The 18038-nt window shown below is 55.9% G+C and overlaps 1 long non-coding RNA gene across 1 annotated transcript; it reads left to right on the top strand.

Annotated features, from left to right (window-relative positions):
- The first annotated feature begins 45 nt into the window (after positions 1 to 45).
- LOC106147490 lies at positions 46 to 9518 on the top strand. The gene is made up of 3 exons (XR_001232420.1): positions 46 to 662; positions 8486 to 8591; positions 8862 to 9518. It is a non-coding gene; the product is annotated as an uncharacterized LOC106147490 (long non-coding RNA).
- The last annotated feature ends 8520 nt before the right edge of the window (positions 9519 to 18038 follow it).

Genomic DNA, 18038 nt, shown 5'->3' with positions numbered 1-18038 from the left:
GCTGGCCTTGAGCTCACTTTGTAGCCCAGCCTGGTCTAGACTCACAACGGTCCTCCTGCCTCAGCGTCCCCAGAGCTGGGATTACAGGCGTGCGCCACCACGCCCAGCTTTTGACTTAAACGTCCAAAGAAGCTCAGTTCTTCAGTGGCACTTTCACCCCTTCGCATCTGTGCCCCCTGCTCTGTCAAAGGCAGTGCGGATGTCACCAGGCCGGGCCCGGGCAGGCTCCTGAGTGGCCGGAGGGACGCTGACCCGGCCCACGCTGAACAAGCTGCCGCCTCGCTGCCAGCCGTCGCGGGGAGGGCATGTTCCGGACGGCCAGTGAGAGGAGCAGGGAGGGCGTTAGGCGGAGGTAGGGAAGTGCCCGCTCCAAGAAACGGCGGGTGGGCCCTTGTCTGCGGAACTGGGGTCCTGCCTGCTGCCCTTGAGAGGGTGGGGTCCCGAAGTGTGGCCCATCCCGGGATGGGGGTCCCGGAAATGCGGCCCGTTCTACAGGGGTGCACCCCGGCTTTTGTTTGTTTTAAGACAGTAATCTAAACATCCCTCGGCGTCTCTCAGCCCGCTCCTTTGCCTGGGACCACGCCCCGCCCGTCATTTCCCCGGTGACGCGCAGCGGCAGACTCCGAGCGCTCCTGAGGGGGGCTGGCGGGGCGCGGCCGAAGGTAGGCCGGGCAGCTGACGATGCGTTTCCCTTCGTCCCGTTGTTGCTGTCCCTCCCACTCGGAGAGCGGGACCGGCCTCGGAGGGGCTGCGGGGCGACAGGGACAGCTCTGTGGACGCGCGGGGATTCGCGGTGCCGCTGTTGCTATGGTTACGGTGGTTCCCGCTGTTGCTATGGCTACGATTGTCCGGTTAGGGCAGAAAGGGGCTCAGAGCCCAGGCGCTCTGCCGCGGTGGCCGGGGCAGGGCCGGGACCAGCCTTCCGTCCGGGACAGCGGGTCTCCCCGCGCCTGCGCGGAGCTGCTGCGACCAGAGGGCGGGACGGGTGGACCCGTCGCCGGGGGCGAGCGACGTCACCACGAGGGGGGCGAGCGGTCGCCCCGTCGCCGGCGGCCCGTCACCCCACAGCGCCCCGGCGCCCGGCAGACGAGACGACTCTTTGACAGCCCTCGTCAGCCCCCGTCACCCTGGCCGCAGGCGCTTCCTCGCGCTCCTTTTCCTTTCCCACGCGCCTCGGGCTCGCGGCTCTCTTGACACTACAATACCCAGAAGTCTCCGCGCCCTTCCTGCGTACGGGTTGCCTTGGAGACAGACACGCCGGAGGTCGAGACAGGGGCGGGGCCAGGCCGAACGCGGCGTTCCGGTTGGTGGAAAGGCCCCACAGACTTCTGCACACTGGGGAGGTTGGCGCATGCGCGTTGCGGGGCCCTTCCCGAGGCCGGAGCTGGTCTCCAGGGAGGAGTGACAACTCCTCCCCCCCGCCCCCCCCGACTGTCCCCAGCCGGGCTTTCCGGGCTCCATGGTAACAGCTCCGCTTTCCTCGCCTGTGACGTCGTAGTCCCCGTGGGTGGAGAGCAAATTTGAAAAGGTCGAGGGCTGTCAGAGCCGCACCGCCAGCTCAGCGTCCTCATCGTGGGCACGGTGGGGAGGGAGCCCGACCGCCGCCCTTCGGAGCTGAGCAGAGATCGCGTCGAGCCTCTGCCCCAGCCCCCGCTGTGCTTGCCCACCTGCTAGAAGTGTACAGTGTGGGGTGATGAGGCCCAGGAGCCAGAGCTGCAGCCCGTCACCCCCGGACGGGTGACTGCGGTGTTCCCGGGCCCTGTCCCTGGCGGCCGCCCGGCGCCCCTGGAGAGCTCCGCTCTGACCTTTGCCTTAGCCCGCCGCCCCGCAGAAGACCGGCCAGCCTGTGCCGGAGTGGCCGGCCTGGTCTGCAGCGCCGGCGTGGGCCTCTCAGGTTTATTAACCTGTCCGTGAAGCTCACAGCTCTGGCTCTGCTTTTCCTGACAGTGGACCTTTTACCGTCAGGCCTCAGTTTCCCCTTTTAAAAGCGATGTCTAGAGCCCAGCCTCCGTCCTTTACCGGCTCTGGGCCCTCGAGCGAGGTGCACAGACTCGGTGCTCGGTTTCGGCCCGTGAAATGAAGGCCCCTGTAAACTAGCCACGGAACCGCTGTCAGGACTGAGAGTGGCCCCACCCCGCGCCCCTGCGACGTCAGACCTTTGACAGCAGGGCGGGGACAGGTCGCTCCCTTCCTCGGGGCCTGCAGTGTGGATCTGCGAATGGGATCGGGTTCTGTGACCTCTGCGTGCTCCCGCCGAGCATCTGTGGGAAACAGCAAGTTCCGTCTCTTCCGTCACCGGGGATTGTCTTTATCTCAAGCTCACTCTGAACAGCCCTTCCCGGACACAACAGTGCAGAGTTTCCTGCGCAGTCTGACCCTGGGAACGCAGCTATAAACCAAGATAGCAGATCAAGAGCCAAGGATTTCCTGTTCTCTGCGCGCCCCTTCCTCCCGCTTCCCCCTCAGTAACCCTCCCGCGGCCTCCCTCGCTGCCTGAGTCAGCCCGTGGGGCAGGCAGACCCGAATCTTCTGCCCAGCCAGTGGCGAGGGCCCAGCTCCCCTCTTGCTTTAGGGACAGAAGAGCCCACGCTACTTTGTTCTGCGCCCTCTGCAGAAGTAAACTTGTGCCTTGTCAGGCCCTCTTGCTTGTTGTCTGAGTGCATTTTTCTGGCACCAAAAATTTGAGTCTGGGGCCTGTTTCTGACAGTGGCTGTGTTCTGGCTGAGGGATGCCACAGGGTTTGCTGTGGAAACGCCAGAGTTCCGGAAACCTCTCCTGGTCGTGTCCACTGCTGTGTGACCCGGTCAGGCCTCGCCTTTCATTGAGACCAGAGTCACCGAGCGTTGTGATTCTAGCTTCCAGGCACTGCCCGACTTGGTGGCGGGATCTTGTGCCGTGCTGCATCCGCGACATTCCCACGGGTGCAGCCTTCACCTGGGGGTCCCGCACAGTGAAGCAGTCAGCAGTTCTAGTGCCACCACAGGCCTCGCTCGGAGCCCTCACTCTGGCGTTAAGCACCCTTTCCCTCTCGGTCTTAGCCTTCACCCGTGCTCGTAAATACTTGTCTTCCACTTGTGTTGCAAAATCAGACCAAGTCAGAGGCCCTTGCAGGAGCGTGAAAGGACTGAGGGGCGTGGTGAGGGCCCTGTGTACACAGCTTCGGCAGCAGCCGAGAAATGAGGCAGCGTGGGAGCGTACGCCTCAGGCTGCCCCATGAGGAGGGTCTCCCTTCCTTCCGGTCTTCCTGTAACCACTGAACTAAATTCGGTGTTTACTGTGTCTGTGCTAGCGTTTATATATATATATATATATAATATATATATATATATATTTTTTTTTTTTGATACTGGGAATCAAACTTGGGCCCCTGTGCTTGCCAGGCAGGTGCTTGGGCCGCTGAGCTATGTCCCCAGCCCCAGCGTTTATATTTCTATCACAGATGCTTATATTGTTTTGTTTTGCATATGTTAGAACTTTAAATAAGTGGTATTGTACTAGATGTCTTCTGGAAGCCAAGATATTACCATCCAAATCTTGAAGGTACACAAAGAAAACTTTGGGCTATGTATTTGTCATTAGTTATTTCATCCTTTAAAAAAAAATCTATTTTTTAATTTTTCTTTTGTAAGCAAGGAATCTGTCTGTACAGTGATGCCCATGTGACTTTCATAAGCTTGCAAAGACATATTTAGGTCATCAGACCTGGCCCTGTTCCCCAAGGGGACAGCTGGTCGACCCCCAGAGTAGCCACGTGGTCACCAAAGCTGGCTCCCCTTCCTCTGGAGCCTGTGTCAGACTCCAGGGTTCCTCTGCTCCAGGTCTAAGTGCCAAGGACTTGCAGCAGACCTGAGGACCCCCTCAGGCACACGGACCTCAGGTCCCAAGACCTCCAGACATGCAGGTATTGTTCCTCGGCAGCTTTCACGGTGGAGTTAAGTTGGGGTTCACAGATGGTGGTGCCCTGGCCACCTTTCACGTGTTAGACGGGTCTCTCCAGAGCCTTCCTCCCTCTGCTGACACCCTGGTTTGACGCCCCTGGGAAGCCATGGGTTCCCCCTTCATTCCCTGCTGCAGGGCACTGCTGTGTTCTATGTGAAGTCTGTCCGAGGACGGCCTCCCAGCTGGTGGGCAGGCGACGGAGGCACAAGATGGTGCCTGAATTCCACACACTCCTTTCTCAGCCTTTGAATCCACCCTGTGTTTCCAAGGAGCCGTGCTCTTGTTTAGCGGGTGCTGGCGGTTAGAAAGAACTATTTCCTTCTGGGAATTTAAGTGGAGAGCTCGGGAGTTCAAGCTAAACACTCAGGCCCCAGCACCACCGGAGCGCCCCTCCCCCACGCCCTGTGCTGCTGTTTCCTGCATCAGGGACTCCGCCGGCATCTGTCTGCCCTGTGCTCACGTCTCCTCTCTCCTGAACTTCACTCCGTCCTCAGAGCTCTTTGTGTGCTTAGTTTATCTACGTGTGCGAAGACAATGGGCTGCTTCAGAAGACACTAAAGTTACCTTGGTGTCGTCAATCTATTAAACACTTGGTTGTGTTTTTTTTTTTTCCTGTACTGGGAATCAAACTCAGGACATTGCACTCTGCCAGGCAGGTGCTGTGCCACTGAGCTATATCCCTGGCTAAAAACTTAGATTTATTGTTTTTGTTTGTTCTTATTTGGAAGGATTATGTTTCATTCCCTTTAGATGTATGTATGTATGTATGTATGTGTGTGTGTGTGTTTTATGCTAGGGACCTTGCCCAGAACCTTATTTATGCAAAACACGTACACTACCCCTGAGCTACACCTCAGCCCTTTTTTATTTTTTATTTTGAGACAGGGTCACTAATTTGCTTAGGCTAGGCTCAAACTTGAGATCCTCCTGCCTCAGCCTCCCAGAGTATTGGGATTATAGGCCTGCACCACCATACCTGGTTATGGAAGGTTTCATTCCTGTCCTATTTCTGTGAACATCCCGTAAGTAACCACCTTCATTTTAGTGTGTCCTTCCTCAATTCTAACTGAAAGGATGAAACAAGATATATATCTATTTATTTCCTGCTGGTTTCATTGAAAAATGAGTGCTAGCCATCAATCCTTAACAAGCACTGAGCTTACTCAGTTCTTCCAAATCATGTGTGTGTGCACGTGTGTCCATGTTAATATTTAGTGATTACGAACTGGGCGAGGTGGTATAGAGGTACCTACATATAGAGTCCACCAAAAAAATGTATGCACACTTCAGGAAACGAAAAACAGTATGATGTTGTTTAACAGATGGTGTCTCCCTCGTATGTACGGGGCACCCTGGAGGACATCATATATTGCAGAAAACTCACTACACGGTGGCCCTTAGAGAAGAGATGGAAAATGTACGTGCAGCAATCCCAGTGGCCCAGGTGACTGACGCGGCAGGCTGCCGTACTAATCCAAGCGCCTCCTGAATTGTAGAGGTCAAAGGTAACTTGTACCAATGCCATAATGTCTCCACAAATTTAGTGTTAATACATGTGCGCACATTTCTTTTCCTGAAGCGTGCGTCACTCTCTTTGGCAGACTCTGTGTATTTCCCGCCTATGTCTCATTGCCATCCTTTTCTCACAGGTTGCTAAATTCCTACCGACTTTCCAGGGCTGCTTCCTGTAGTCAGGTTACAGGTTCTCTGCCACCCCTGGGCCGCGCAGCCCCTTTCGCCCTCGCCGGCATCGTTGCTTCACTGAGGCTTCTCTGACTTCTCAGAAGGCTGAAGGACTTCCCTTTCTGGGTAGAAAGGGATCACGGACCACCTGGGGCCAAAATGCGGCAGCCCGGCTGGAGGCCAGGGTGGAGAAGACCTCCACAGCCGCCATGGCGCTGTGGGAGCTCGGCAGGAAGGCGGCCCGGATGCTGCAGGCCACCAGCACGCTGAAGGGGAGCAGCCGGGCTTCCCTGAAGGTGCGGGGCAGGTTCCTTGCCAGGAAGGCGACAGCAAAGGTCCCCAGCGCCGAGCAGCCCAGGTAGCCCGGGACGCAGTGCAAGGCGGCAAAGGAGCCCTCGTTGCACTGTCCGATGGTGACGCCGGACACAGGCTGGGTGTCCTTGTCTGGGAAGGGGGCGAGGTCCCCAGCAGACCCCCCAGAGCAGCACTCGGGTGACAGAGCAGCGGAGGACGGCGCAGCCAGCCGTCTGCAGGGCCAGCCCCCTCCGCAGCCTGCTCGCCGGTCAGGAGGCCTGGAAGGCCCCGAGCACAGGGAGGGTCTCGGCTGAAACCAAGGACGCCACCGCTGTGACCCCACGAACAGCAGCGGGCAGAGGGAGCCACGCGGCAGGGCCCAGGGGGACGCGGCTCAGGGTGCGGCTGTGGGCCCTGACCACGGGGCGTGGCAGAGCTGCGGGAAGACCGGAGCCCCGGGACACTGGAGGGAGAGCCCGCGCAGGGCCAGCGCCGCTCCCGAACGAGGGCCGGGCCCAAGGGTTCCCCCGGCTGGGAAGGCCTCCTCCTGGGGCAGGGAGTGCCGGCGGCGCTGGTCTGCAGAGGGGCCTCGGGGCGGAGTGGGCACCGCTCCATGTCTGCGGGGGACACCGAGGGTGGTGCTGGAGCCACTGCCCACTGCAGCCACTCCAGACGCCTGGGTGTGCTGTGGAGAGGACCCTCCCGAGTTTACCTTGCTGTGTATTACCCATGTGGGGCTTTGCGCCTGACCAGCCCATGTGACCGTTCTGGAGGAGGTCTAGCGGAGCACTAGTGTAACGGGGAATGAAAGCAGGTCCTCAGTCCCTGTGGAAAGCTGCGGGGACAGCACTGGGTGCTGAGATACGTCAGCAATGATGACATGATGGCTGGCTGAGCCAGAGTTCAGGTCCTCGGATAATTAACTGTTTGGCCCTCGCTAACCCTGGTAGTGATCCCTCCCATTTCCCCCGTTCCCGCTTTCTGTGAAAGAACCCTAAGGAAAGGCTAAAGGAGATGGTAACTGAGGCTTCAGTCCTGGCGGCCGTAGCGCCTACTCCATAACTTTGTCTCTCCTGTTTTTCTTTTCATCCGCCGCACCTCGTTCTCGGGCCTGTCACTCCACGGAAACCGACGTAATACCGACCGTGTGTGCGCGCAAGCAAGCACTTCAGCTTTCCACCAGTACTGGGGACGAGTTACCCCGGGAAAGCCTCTGTTGTGAGGGACAAAATCGTTGGGGATTTTATCCGTTTCCGTGTCTGTAGGTACAGTCCCTCCCGCGGTATCTGTTAGAGAGCGATGACAGATGGACAGGTGGACAGGTGGATAGATCTGGGTTGTTAGGCAGGTAGGAAGATGGGCATAGCCCCACCCTTGTCAGTAAGTACATGGGCTGGCAGGTGTGTAAGAGAAACCTTCAGAGGCCGTTAGCGAAATAGCACAGCCCAGGCGTAGGTGAGCGCGGGGGGTTGCACAGCGACCTCACACAGGTTCTGTTGATCACTTGTCATCCGTCTATCTTCTGTCTAACCTCCATCCATCTAGAAGTGGGGATTGTACCACAGGCCTTGCGCCTGCCAGACGAGGGCTCTCCCACTGAGCTGCACCCCCAGCTCTTTCTTTAAATCTGTATTTATTTTAAACAGGGTGTCATTAGGTCTCCCAGGCTACCCTCCCACTTGTGATCCTCCTGCCTCAGCCTCCCGAGCAGCTAGGCTGGCTGGTATGCCCGCCACCCCGGCTCCCACGTGGTTCAGAGACAATTCGGGCAGTGTGCCCAGTGGCCAGGCTCATGGACGGTGGCACGGGCCGGGTCGTGGCGGCCTGCGGTCCCTGTGTGAACCCCAGTGCACCGCCCACCTCGTGCGGAGCTGGCAGGGAGAGTGACCGCAGAAGCCACACTGTCCCGGAAGTGACTGGCGCTACCCACAAAAGGACACCGGGTGTCTGAGGCGCTATCTGAGCGGCCAGGACGATGGGAGCAGAATCAACTACAAAGTGAAACCTGACCCCCTGCTTTCCTGGTCCTCTTCCCACTCTGCAGCCCTACTTTTCCTTCTTTTTTCATTTTTTACCTAGTGCTGGGGGTTGAACCCTGGGCTGCCTCCCCTAGACCCTTTGCAAAGGATCTCGCTAGGTCACCCAGACTGGGCTCAAATTTGCGGCCCTCCTGCCTCAGCCTCCCAGAGTGCTGGATTACAGGCTGTCTGCAGCCCTTGTCTCGCCTGGCCTGGGGGCTGACCCCCGCCTGGCGGCCTGGCTGAGGCAGCTTGAGGCGGGTCTAGGCAGAGGGCGGTGGTGTGGCCCTGGGGGTCAGAGGGAGGCGTGCGCTGGGAGGAGGGCTGGTGTGCAAGGCCGTGGGCGGCTCCTGCTGGGGGGCCCAGACCGCGGGTGGGGTGAAGGCGCGGCTGGTGGGGGTGAGGGCTGGAGGTCTGGCGGGACGCGGTAGGCTTTGGAGGACGGGCCTGTGTGTGGGGCTGGGATGGGGATTGGTGGTGTCCTGTGAGGATGTGTGTGTGTGTGTGTGTGTGTGTGTGTGTGTGTTCGCACGCACTGTGCTCACCAACAGGGCCACACAGCAGCGATGGAGCAGCCGCCCCTCCGCCCCCAGTGAAGACCCACACGCACACCCAGACCCGCCAGAGGGAACCGGGCTCCCAGGAAGAGGCCTGCAGGTTGGCGTGGGCGCGAGGGAGGGGGCCGTGTGCTGCTTGTGGAGCCATGGAGGGAGGGAAGGTGGCAGGGAGGGGCAGGGAGGACCCTGAGCAGAGGACGGGGCGCAGCAGGGAGGACCAGCAGGCAGCTCCAGGCCCGAGGGCCAGGCGGCGGGCAGACACAAACCTTCAAATAGCAGGGCCCGGCAGGGACAGGCCACGTCAACCGCTGCAATGCAAAGCTGACCAGTAACGGCTGTTCACCTCCTTACAAAGTGCTTCCTCGGACAGGTGCGGCGACACCACCTGGCCGGGGACCGCGGCCTCGCCTGCCACGGGGGTGGAAATCAGGGCCTCTGCCGCCCGCCACCCAGGAGCACGGGCGATCGCTCCGACGCGCTGCCCTGCACGCGCAGAACCGGCGGAGCGAACGGCGCATGGCCCTTCCCGAAGGACTTCCCGCTGAGAATCGGGCCTGTGGCTTCAGCGCACAAACTCGCTGCCATCCCAGGAAGACGGACGCGCTTCCAACGGAAGGGGTCTGCGCAGGCTGGGGCCCCGCTTCGAGCCGATCCGACCGCAGGTCCCCGTGCTGCGGGGCCTTTCCCGAGGACCGCGGTGCGGCTTGCAGAGGGCCTGGGCCTCGTGGTCCTGACGCCCCGTCACACAGCCATGAACGAGGACGTTCCTGTCTGTCCAGCCTCACTCTGAGGCGCACGCCGATGCGGCCGTGACGGCATCGTCCCACCCAGCCCCTCTGTGAGGAGGTCAGCCACATTTCAAAGGGACACTTAAAGAAAGGGACAGACCAAGAGGCACCACCAGCGTCCCGTGGTGACTTGAACCCCGGTCCAACTCGCTGGGGCGGAACAGCAGACAGCTCACGTCCCAGCTGACAGACAGGCAGATGAGTGCACCCTCTCAGAAGCGGGGCCGCTCTGTCACTCACCCCGCGGGAGTTCGGGGTGGGGCAGGAGGTGTGGAGGGGCTGGGGCGGGTGGGAAGTTCTAAGGAAAGGAGTCTGGTGAACCTGAGGATGCACCGTCAAGGGTGCCTCTCTCTTTTCCTTTTTTTTTTTTTTTTTGTCTTTTTGAGACAGGGTCTTGCTATGCAGTTCAGGCTGGCCTTGAGCTCACTTTGGAGCCCAGGCTGGTCTCGATCTCGCAACGATCCTCCTGCCTCAGCCTCTCGAGTGCTGGGATGACAGGCGTGTGCCACCATGCCCGGCTAGGATGCCTCTTTCTAACTCAGGTGTTTCCCGCCGGCGTCCACAAGCTCAGCACAGATGGTGAGTCGCTGAGGGACTCCTCCACCTTGTCCCACCTGACCTGCCCGGCACCGAGGAGCCCCAGAAAGTCACTCTTGGGCTGCTGTCTGCAAACGTGCTGGGAGCTACAGATGCCTGCCCGGGCTCTGCAGGAACCTGGGGTTCGAGCTGTCCGGAGCACGAGAGGAGAACAGAGCATGGCTCACAGGGTGCTGGTGAGCTGGCCTTACTGCTCGGCCGGCGCCAGCGCCCAGCGAGTGGACGGACCCGAGCCTGGCTGTTCAGCCTCACGTTGCACTGAAGGTGTTACTCGGCCTCGGCTGAACAACTTGTATTTCCTCCGCTGCTTTTTCGTATTTATGACTGGACACTTATTGTGTCCAGACACTTGTTGTATCAGACACTTATTGTATCAAGGCTCCAAACACCCCTGCAGGGAGCCCGTTCTGCACAGGAAACAAGCAGCGTGGGCGTTGCAGTCCCCGTGGATGAGCATGGATTGCCCTGTTGTGCCCGGAACAAAATTCGATGCAGACGATGAGCTACACGGTCTCTATGGCAACAGCTCAGGGCTGCCCCAGAAAGCCACTGCAGGCCATATGCAAATGGAGGCACAAAGTCCCTTGTGGCCGAGCTTGCTCACTCAGAGCGTGACTCACCCCCATGACTGAGCGGGCGCCTGGTCCTGCACAGCCCACCCCCGCCAAACCCTGGGACGAGCCTCTTCCTCCACATCCAAACTGGACAGAGCCAACGACGATTTCCCAACTGGAAATTCAAATGGAGGCCTAGGGGCACTCAGTGAACCCGCTGGGGGCCAGGCAGGGTCTAAGGAATGGCAGAAGTTCCCCCGGAGGAAGCGGGGTGGGCCCTCGGCTCCCGAAGTGTGGGTTTGGTAGGCTTCTCTCGCCTGCCCTGTCTGGAAGTGTCCCGCTGGGCAGGGGCTGCCCTCGAAGCAGCAGTGGGCCGGCCCTGGCCTGAGGCCTGGCTGGAGCCGGGTGGGCAGCTCTGGCTACACACGGAGTGTGGCATCTGGGGACGCAGAGGCCAAACGTCAGATGGCTGCCCTGTGAGAGCGAGGCTCAGAGCCCCTTCCCGGCCTGTCCCTTCCTCTCCCGAGCCTGCCCTGAGCAGGAGTGAGGGCAGGGGCCACACCGGTTACTGCCGTGCAGGCATCATTGAGGACATTTTGGCTATGCTAAGAGAAATTTCAAGATGGATAAGCTTCAACAGTCACAGAAGTTTTGTGCACACAACTGGATGTTGAAATGCTGCTTGTGTACCAGAAAGCCAGGGACAGTGATTTCTGTCTTGAATTCACTGGGTTTTCTCATGGGGATGAGATCCTCCTAAGCTATTAGAGTCTTCATATCCACAAACCATACAGGGTGGAAAGAGGAAATCTAACTGGAAATTACACAAGTAGAATGTTACAGGTTTTGGATTTTTGGTTTTAGTAGACAAACCGAAGAGGAAGAAAAGACGTTGTCCTTTACCGCAGGAGACAAGAGCACCTCTTCATTAATCTGGGACCCTGAAGTCTTAGCTGGCAGGATAAATGTGAAAAAGAACGCATTTTTGCCGTTAAAGTCATGGACAGGATGAGTTACCTACATCTGCCTGGGATCCATGACAAATGTGCTGGTTGTTGACCATGAGCTCCCTTCACACAATCCTAGGAGTTCGTTTATCACTGCCTGAATAGTCTGAGATTCCTCGCTGAAGGATTTGGCTTAAGAAGTAGCACCCAGATGTTAACGTTTACTTATACCTCACAGAATTTGTCTTCAATCCCTTTGGGAGGGACAGACCATGGACCTGGGCCTCACAGTAGTTTTCTTTGAAACATGAGCTGAGCCCATTATTTGAATAATATCATCACAGTGCATGGTTGAGCTAAGGCTGAATTTAGCGATACTTAGGTTTTGCGGGTGGTTCACGGGGAAGGAGCCACGCAGGAGGAGTCTCTGAGCATGCGAGCCACTCCTCTCAGCTGCTCCATAGCAGCTTTGTCTCTGCTGAGGAGCTGGACCAGAGGCTGCCAATACCCACAGAATGGAAGGAGTCACTGGGAAGATCTTTTCCATAAATGATGTGAAACTTGACAGGTGTATCTCCATTGGCATCAAAGGAAACTTCTTTCCCACTGGGGATTTTGAAATGGACTTCCTTGAAGTACGGTAAGAGCTGTGGATGTCAGGGTTCAAGAGGATCTGGGCTGCGTGCCCTAAGACAGCCTTTTTTCCTTAGCCCTTAATTTTGTATGAAATTAGAGATACTGTTTTAGGAAGGAAAGACATTTAGAAAATGCACATGTTTTTAGATTATGAAGTAGGATTTCTCCCTTTACCTCCATTCGCCAGTTCTGTTCTCCTGCCCAGAGATAACGATCTGTGTTAGTAGTGTTCCCGCACTGCCACAAAATACCTGACACAGCTCAAAGGAGGGAGGCTCACGGTTTCCGAGGCTTCAGTCCACGGTCAGCCGGCTCCACTGCATTGGGCCTGTGGAGAGGCAGAAACATCATGGCAGAAGGACCTGGTGGAGGACAGCTGACCGTCTCCTGGCAAGCAGAGAGAGGAAAAACACCAGAGAGAAAGGGGCAGGGGACAAGATAATGTTCCCAAGGTCACCCCATGACTGCTCCCTCCAAGTAGGGGCCCCCTTGCAAGCTTCCATTATCCCTCAGGAACACATCAAGTTATGGCCTCCGCCATGGGCTTGTCCCGTGGTGAAGTTGGAGTCCTCAGGATCTAGTCCCATCTCTCAGCGCATGGGGCTGTGGGGACATTTTAGAGCTAACCTGTGACATGTGGTTACCAACCCCTGGAGTGCAGTGAAGCTCAGTGTAAGCCTTTACGTGGCACAGACACCTGCCTTGCTGCCCGTGAGCTGCTGTCGCAGCAGGCCCTCGGGCCTCCCAAGTGAAGACAGCCGCAGACAGAAACAAAGGAAAGGCCGCGGTACTGGGACACAACTCGCTTTACAGGCCAGCACTGCACCGGGTGTCAGTCGCTGGCCACAGCTCCCCCGGGGTCCAGAACTTCCTTCTCTGTTAATGTGTGCTATGCCCCTTCGAGCAGGCCCCAGACACCCAGCTCACCCCACCCCCAGCGCCAGCGGCTGCAGGCAGCAGCTCTGTAATCTCTCTTCTGTTCCCCTGCCTGCCCCTGACAATGCACAGCCCTTCTTACGTTTTCTCGCTATCCCTGAGATGATGTGATGGAGCTGAGCACAGTGGTGCACGCCTGTGATCCCAGCACTCTGGGAGGCTGAGACAGGATGACAAGTTCAAAGGAGCCTGGACGACTTAGTGATTTTACAAGACTCTGTCTCAAAATTAAAAAAAATAAAAAGTGCCGGGATGTATCTCAGTGCCGCAAAGGCCCTGCGTTCCATCCCCAGCACCACACACACACACACACACACTCACACACACACCCCTGTTCTCATTGGAACCTCCAGTGCCGTCCCATACTCTGGAGGATGAAAATACAGGCTTCTCAGTGTTCCCTGGGAAACAGAGCTAACTTCTTGGGCTCTGGCTGAGCCCTCCGACCTCACAGGAGGGACTGTGGAGGAAACCTCACCCAGGTAGTGTCTGTATCGTTGGTAACACAAAATCATTTCTGGATTCTAAACAAACACCCAGAGCTGAAGGGAGGGAGTGTGGGCCACTTCTCTCTGCCTCTTCCAGTGTGGTGTGCTTGCTGTTTTCTCCAGAGTAAAACGAATTTTCCTTTAACTTGGTAGCATGTCTTGACATGAGAGATAGCATCCAATTAAAAGTGACCTCCTCGTCCTCCCCCAACCCCCAGCTAAACCTCCAGCCACTTTTCTTTCTTTTGGGGTGGGGAGTGGGGGGGGGGCGGAGGACCAAGGGTCCCTCGTGTCACCGTCCGAGTGCTGTCTCAGGACCCCTGCTCTTGGGCGTGGGATCCTCACGTGATCATCTGTCCAGACATCACAGGGTCCTGGGAAAGTGGGCCTCGGACCAGGTACCCACCCGCGCTGCCCCCACCTTCAGTCACACCCTTGTCTCGGTCACCTGCCTCCCCTCCCGAGCATCTCCTGCCCCATCTGCTCGCTCATGGTGACCCTCTGTCCTCGAGGACAGGGACGAGCTTTCGGTGTCGCTGCTTTCTAGAGTTCTTATATCTGTGCTGCACACGCAGGAGACGTTAAGAACATCTGAGGGTAGAATGAGCCGTGTAAGCCTTTCTCCTTGAGTTCCGTGTGGCATGCATGCTGGCATTCACAAGGGCTGGTGGGAAAATGTGAATGTTCACATTAACTATATTTACTACAGTCAAAGACCCATGGCCACGAATCCCCCTCAGAACTCACCCCTTGTCTTCAAACACACTTGTCCCATCGTCCTTGCCCTTTCTGCAGCAGCTCTGGAAGGCCTCTTACCTGAGTGTCTTTACGAGGTATGATAAAAAATACAGTGAACGCTGCTGCCGGGTGCTTCCTGACAGACAGGCAGGCTCGTAAAACGTGAGGCTGCGTCCTCATCCACCTTACTCACCAGGTCTGCGCTGTGTGGCTTCTGGCTCTCCTGCAGAGGCAGCATGACCATGGAAAGTAAATACTGAGTTCGATTCAGACCACGGAAGCAGCTGAAATAGCACAAGTAAAGACACTCATGAGAGAGAATTTCCAGAACTGTACAGAAAGTGGCAAGAATGATGGGGTAAGTGTGTTTGAAGCCAACAGTATCCTCAGAGGAATTCATGGCAATATGTCTTTCACTGTAATAATTTTTTAAAATTAGAGAAAAATTTGCCACCTGTTCCTCAAAGGACCAATATCTAGAATATAAAAAGGACTCAAACAAATTGGATGCTCCAAATTGGGTCTTTAAATTAAAGACCCAATCCAAAAATGAGCATCTGAAATAAGTAGACACTTCTAGCGGGACGTGGTGGGGCACGCCTGTAATCCTAGCACTTGGGAGGCTGAGGCAGGAGGATTGTTGTGAGTTCAAGGCCAGCCTGGGCTACAAAGTGAGCTCAAGGCCAGCCTGAACTGCATAGCGAGACCCTGTCTCACAAAGAAAAAAAAAAAAAAGACACTTCTGAGATGAAGAAGTAGAACTGGCAAATAAATACATGAAAAAATTTTCAACATCATTGGTCACTGGAGAAATGTAAATTAAAACAACACTGAGATTCCACCTCACTCCAGAAAGAATGGCTGTCATCAAGAAATCACTAATAACAAATGTAGTGGGGCTGTGGGGAAAAAGAAACACTTCACTGTTGGTGGGAGTGTAGACTGGTGAAAGCACTGTGGAAATCAGAGTGGAGATTCCGCAAAAAACTAGGACTACAGGTTCCATTCGACCTAGCTATTCCTCTCTTCATATCTTTCCAAAAGAATTAAAAACATCATACCACAGTGATGTATGCGCACCTACATTTACAGCAGCACAGTTTGTAATAGCCGTATCTTGGAAACAGCCCAAATGCCCATCAACTGATGAATGGATAAAGAAGATGTGGTTTTTTTATACACAGTGAAGTACTACTCTGCCACAAAAAAGGATAAGCTTGAGACATTTCTAGCAAAATGGATGCACCATGAGGCCGTACTCTTAAGTGAGAGAAATCGGACAGATGTGTAAATACTGCATTATTTTTCTGGTGTGAGAAACCAAAAGGGTAAATAAGGACCCTCAAGACTTTTATAGGTAAATGGATGCAACTTGAGACCATACTCATAAGTGAAATAAATCAGACCCATATGTGTAAATATCATATTGTCTCCCTCATGTGAGAAGCTGAATGAGTAAACAGTCTTCAGCCCCCTTTTTTTAAAATTTAGACACAAGCCCTCACTAAGTCATTCAGTTGTTCAGGCTGGGCATGAACTTTCTATCCTCCTGCCTCAGCCTCCCAGAGTGCTGGGATCACAAATGTGCTCCACCGCATCCGGTTTCCAATGTACCTGTCTTGTAAGAGACACAGCCAGTTTCCAACAGTGCGTACAAGTAGTTTTGCTGTGCTGCACGGGAGGAAGTGTCAGTAAATGAATTCATTGTGATGCAGGGAGTATGAACTGTTAGTGTTGGAAACCTCACTTGTTAGATGGCTGTGGAAGCGGGTGTTTCTCCGGAAGTGGGACCCTGCAGACACAACATGAACCAAATGGTGCATTGAAACACCAGGGACCTGGGCCCAGGACAAGGCCAGCTCTGAGGACCAGACTAAGGGTGGGCACCGTCCAAACACCATTCCATTGCTCATTAGTCTGTCTGAGCAACACATGCGACCTGATACTAGAGTAAACACGGCAGTAGGAGGGAAGGAGCCTGTTTTGTTGGTTGGTTTGTTGTTTTGAGACAGGATCTCTCTATATAGTCCAGGCTGGCCTTGAACTCACGTTGTAGCCCAGGTTGGTCTCTGACTCCTGGTGATCCTCCTGCCTCAGCCTCCTGAGTGGTGGGATTACAGGCCTGTGCCACCATGCCTGGCTAGTCATGGGACTGTTTGGCCCCAGGTATACAACTGAAGGTGCAGAGAGTTGAGAGTAGCATTATTCATAATCCTGATGCTTTACAGACATTCCAAGGGCTACAGGTTCAGGGTCAGAGCTCAAAGCTCTTCTGGGCCTCCGAACTTCATTCATGAATCCCCTGCCCCGCTCACCGAGGACGATGTTTCCACCCACATCTGGGGAGTGAAACATTGGGCAAGGGTCAGAAAGGGGCTTGAAGCCAATGGCCTGAGCAAAGTCCTCTCCTGTCCTCTCTCCCAGTCGTGGGCAGGCTAGTCCTCTGCACAGCCCGACGCGGTGGGGTCCCCAACACAGCGATGTGCAGGCTCGGGAGGATGCCAGGGCCGTCGCCTTCTCCCGCTGGGACTCCACACCGAGGCTGCTCCCTCCCGCTGCCCACACTGCAGCGGACACACCTGGGAGCGCCCGGGGCCCCCCGGGGTCTCCCCTTCTCCCGAGTCCGGCCCGTCCCTGGTGCTGGTGTGCAGCACTCTGCTGCCCTGCGGGTGAGGGACACCCTCGGTGATCCATCAGGAGGTGCTCGGCGTGAGGTTTTAAACCGTGGGCAGCAAATTATTTCAAATATTACCCCAAAGTGATTATAAACTCCTATTACTTAAAAGACATTTTTACATTTGCAAGTTCAGATTTTCTATGAAAGGCTTTCTATAAAAGCAGAACATGTACAGTAGATAGGATAAAAATAGAGTGAGTTTACATTTTTAAAAAATGTATTACAGTAAAAGACCCGTTGCCATGAGCCCTCCCCCAAATCCTCCTCCTCCCTTGGAATACACTCCTCCGTCCTTCTCACTGCTTTCTGAAGCTGCTCTGGACCCCTCCTTCCTGAGCTGGCCTCTTTACCCGCTGGGCTGTGGCTGCCTGGATTCCTAAACGTTTTCCTCCTCTGGTCATTTTGACTTTGGGGAAGAGTCAGAAGTCAAATGGTGCCAGGTCCAGGGCATAAGGCGGATGAGGATGCAGAATCATGATTTTGTGAGTGCTTTTCCTTTGGTCGGCACCATATTTCTGATCAAACCTCATAAAGACACTCAGGAAAGAAGACTTCCAGAGCTGCTGCAGAGGGCAGCAAGCATGATGGGATAAGTGCATTGAAGTGAGGAGGAGGGCCCCCGGCTGTGTGGCGGCCCGCACTAGCACGTGCTGGCCCTCAGGTCAGTCACCACCATGCAATTGAGAACTATCATGGCACAGAGAAGCAATGACACAATTGGCCACCACGCACCGGCTGTGGAGGCCCGTCCATGGACGTGCGTGAATCAATCCGACATGGAGAAACCCCTGGGAATACATGCCACACAACGGGTCACTCTTGCTCCTGCCGTTGAGAACTAGAAAGGTCCAGAGTCAGCAGAGGAGCAGCTGCTGAACAAGGACTCCGAGAACATGAGAATACAGCCTCAGCCCAAAGACTCAGAGTCTACTTGACTGGGGTCATGAGAGCCATTCAAAAGCTGGAAACTAGGAGAACCTTGCGCAATACCTGGGGAGGCCTCCTGGAAGCTATTCTTCCCCTGACAGTACAGGCTGTGGTGGAGCTCCGGAGAAGTCTGCAGCAGGATTCCTGCTGCCTGTGCTGACAGTTGGGGAGAGGACACTAAGTGGTTGTGGGGTCCCAATGCAATGGGAGGCTGGAGAGAAAAAGCTACAAAGAATGGCTTTCACCCCAGATAGCTCAC

Source organism: Chinchilla lanigera, unplaced genomic scaffold, assembly GCF_000276665.1.
Source record: "Chinchilla lanigera isolate Chin_1 unplaced genomic scaffold, ChiLan1.0 scaffold00166, whole genome shotgun sequence".
Taxonomy (NCBI): domain Eukaryota; kingdom Metazoa; phylum Chordata; class Mammalia; order Rodentia; family Chinchillidae; genus Chinchilla; species Chinchilla lanigera.
This window is presented reverse-complemented; position numbering and strand designations above follow the sequence as displayed.